Source organism: Elaeis guineensis, chromosome 7, assembly GCF_000442705.2.
Source record: "Elaeis guineensis isolate ETL-2024a chromosome 7, EG11, whole genome shotgun sequence".
In the NCBI taxonomy this organism is placed as follows: Eukaryota; Viridiplantae; Streptophyta; class Magnoliopsida; order Arecales; family Arecaceae; genus Elaeis; species Elaeis guineensis.
Genome location: NC_025999.2, coordinates 88,743,425 through 88,747,169, shown reverse-complemented (window position 1 = coordinate 88,747,169; position 3,745 = coordinate 88,743,425).

Here is a 3,745-nt window from a genome sequence, read left to right as displayed (position 1 = left end):
GAATTCTAACGGGATTCAAGGATCGAAATCAAGTGGAATTCAAACTTTTCACGGCATGTGACGTCCTGTAGTCCTACATCGGTGAACAATAAAAATTCCTCTCCTCCTAAAACTTATAAAAAAAAAATCCAGACATACAAAAAAAAAATAATTTAAGAGTAAAAAAAATATAAAGAGAGAGCAGCAAGTATAGTTTTGAATTATGAAGAAACCTTCTAAGAAAGAGATACTTAGAAGTTGGGCTTTGTTTTTGTACCATCTTCACGTCTACAACATCTCGAAGATCAGATCCAAAGAAGAAGAAGAAGAAAAATCAGTTCGCTTCATAGAGTACAAAGGAAGAAGAAGAGATCGTCAACCATCTTTTCGACGAAGCTGCGTCAATCGGCTTCGGAGTCCTTGTTACAGTTTTATTTTATTTTATTGTTCCATTTAAATTTTCTGTACTTGAATTTCAATTTCAGTTAATAAAAAAAATTATTTTTTTGTACTTTAAATTTTTATCTTTTATTTTTCACAAGTAGATAATAGGATCTAATTAGTAGATCTTAGTACCAATTTATTTTATGTATTTTAAATTTTTATTATTTATTTTTATTGCAAGTAGATGTTAGGATCTAAATAATAGATCTTAGTACCGAATTTATTTTTCGCACTTTTACTTTCTATCTTCCGACTTAAATTACTTTCTTCAAAATTTTATTTTTTTTACAAAATCAAAGATTTCAAATCAAAATCCTATCTTCTCTGTGGATTCGACCCGACTCGCTACTTTCTACGTATTTTTAATTGAAGTCAGAATAGATTTGATAATCACGATGTCCTAACGATAACATTGCGATCCTATCAGCTGCTTCCAAGTTTGAGAAACCAGCAATCAATGGACGCCCAACAGTCCTTTGGACGTGAGGTAACTTGGGACGTGCGTCCAAGTAGTGTGGCATGGGGATGCCTAAGGAGAAGAGAAAGTGGGAGGAGAAAGGGCGTGGGGGGTTCTTTTGGCTTGGAGAGGGGCTGTCTTGGATTGCTTTAGGATCTTAGAAGAGGTTCCCTTTTATAAGCATAAGGATTGAATCATATTCAATCTCAAAATATAAATTCTACTTACATTGGGTTTCCTATTAACTTAAGTTATCCAACTTACATTAGGAATCCTTATTAGCGCCAGCTATTGGAGCTCTTACACCCATAATTAGACACCCTCTTTTGCACCCAAGAGACATCCCATATAAAAATCAAAAGCCCTCTAATCAATGGACATATCCAAATTGAACAATTCAAAGTGACGCCTCATAATAACTATCAAGAAGATTCATATGGAACTTGTATTCTTAATTTATATGATCTATAACCTTAGATACCCAATAATTGGAGTCTCATAAATCTTATTCATGTAGATTATTAACAAGTAATTAAGTTAGAATTAACTTATCAAATAAGTAATCCCAACTGAAAGAGAAATTGAGTCCAATTATGTACTAGCAAAGTTACTATGAACCCAATGGATTTCTCTAAACCCAATTGACACTTCATAAGCTCAATTACTTATTTCAAACCTAATCTTTTTGTTGTGTGACCTCGTAGGTTCAATTCTATTTAGTAGTGAGATATACAATGATCTTTATCATTGTATTATTAAATTTTTTTTCAATAGATCGAAATAATTTCACTCTAACTCAACAAAGATTGTCGATCCAGAACAACTCTAGTGAGCTCTCATAATCCATCAGTAACACCTAGCAGTATGTAGTGGCAATCTAGTAGAACTGAAATGAACCTCTAGGTGTAGTTAACATGTGATTCAGTCCCTCTATCGTGAGTCCCGACTAGATTGCAGATCATGGATAAATCGTCAAACCTCAACATCAGTCATATGATAGATTCGATTAGCTCAAGTTCAGATATGATGTCAATGAAAATTTTTTTCTATCAATCACTCTACTGTGGCTACTGATTCTTAGACTTAGCCTCATAAATCCTATAGGACTACTCCTTTCTATTAAGATCGATAGATCCTATCTTGATGCGCACCCTACTCCTACAGTGGACCAACTATTGCCAACATCCACTACAAAGGCTCATTAAGATCCATATTTATGTGTCAATCAAACTCCAGTAGCCTCACTGCGAATAATAGTATCATCTCAAGTCAAAAGATCAGTCACACAACTACAGCATCGAGACAATCACTGATGATTGAATAGAAATCTAAGTGATCTCTCGTATGGTCACGCTCAGTGTCAGTTATTCTCTAACAACCATCCGTACTTATCGTCCTGTATCTCTACACAGTAGACTAGAGATCCATCTATCCCGAAAGAAGTGATTTATGCGGTAGTCTATCTAGATCTATCACTATCCTCATGATGATCTTATGATCCGGAGTCTTTAGGAATTAAATATATATTTTTGATTCTCAACACTTTGAGAATATGTATCGAAACTAATTTCATGGATGATTCAAGGACACATTACACTTGAATAAAAAAAATTATCCTTTTATTGATCATATCAATATATTAAGTACAAAATTATGCTCAGATATATTACAATGTATCAGCCATATTGACTTCTAGGATATACATCTAACAATCTCCCACTTGGACTAAAGTCAATTGACCATAAATCTAAGTCCCATCTTTTCAAGGTGGACTTTTATTTTTGGTTGGCTCAACTGCTTAGTCAGCGGGTCCGTCATATTATCCGTGGAGTCTACTCTTCGCATCTCAATATGAGGTAGTCGCGTATACTACTGCTCTATGTGTTTGGACTTCTGATGAGATCTTGGCTCCTTAGCAAGGGCTATGGTGTCATTGTCTTTGCAGTATTATGTCATAGCATGACATCCAGTTCTACAACTAACATTAGGATCAAAATTTGTCCTACACATCTACAGCATATTCAGCCTCCATTAATCGATTATTTAGAACCCTTCTAATATATCGAACAAGAATACACCTTCGACTTGCAACTCAGAATCTCCTTCAAAGATCAAGAACAAATCCTTAGTCTTTCTCAAGTACTTAAGGATGTTCTTCACAGCTATCCAGTGCTCTTCGTCTGGATTCGACTGATATCTGCTCATGATACACAGCAAGGGCAATATCAAATCGAGTACATAGCATGGCGTACATGAGGCTCCCTATCATCGAAGCATAAAGAATCCTACTCATGCACTGAATCTCCTCAGATTTGATCGGACACATCATCTTGGAGAGACGAATACCATGTCTAAGAGGTAAAAAGCCTCTCTTAGAATTTTTCATGCTGAACCTCTTCAGTACCTTCTTTATGTACAGTTTTTGTGACAAGCCAAGCATTCGTCTAGGTCTATCCTTATAAACCTTTATTCTGAGAATATAGGATGCTTTCTCTAGATCTTTCATGAAGAATTTCTTGGATAACCATCTTTTGACCATACTTAGCATGAAAATATCAATCTCAATGAGGAGAATATCATCCACGTACAATACGAGGAAGGTAATCGCACTCTCACTGATCCTCTTGTCTACACAAAATTTCTCTTTATTTTTAATGAAATCAAATGATTTGATTGCCTCATCAAAATAATGATTTCAACTCCGAGAAGCCTACTTTAATCCGTATATGGATCTTTGCAGCTTGCGGACTCTGTGATCACCATCACTGGACGTGAAACCCATAGACTGCTCCATATAGATATCTTCTTCAAGATATCCATTCAGAAAGACAGTTTTCACATCCATCTGTCAGATTTCATAATCGT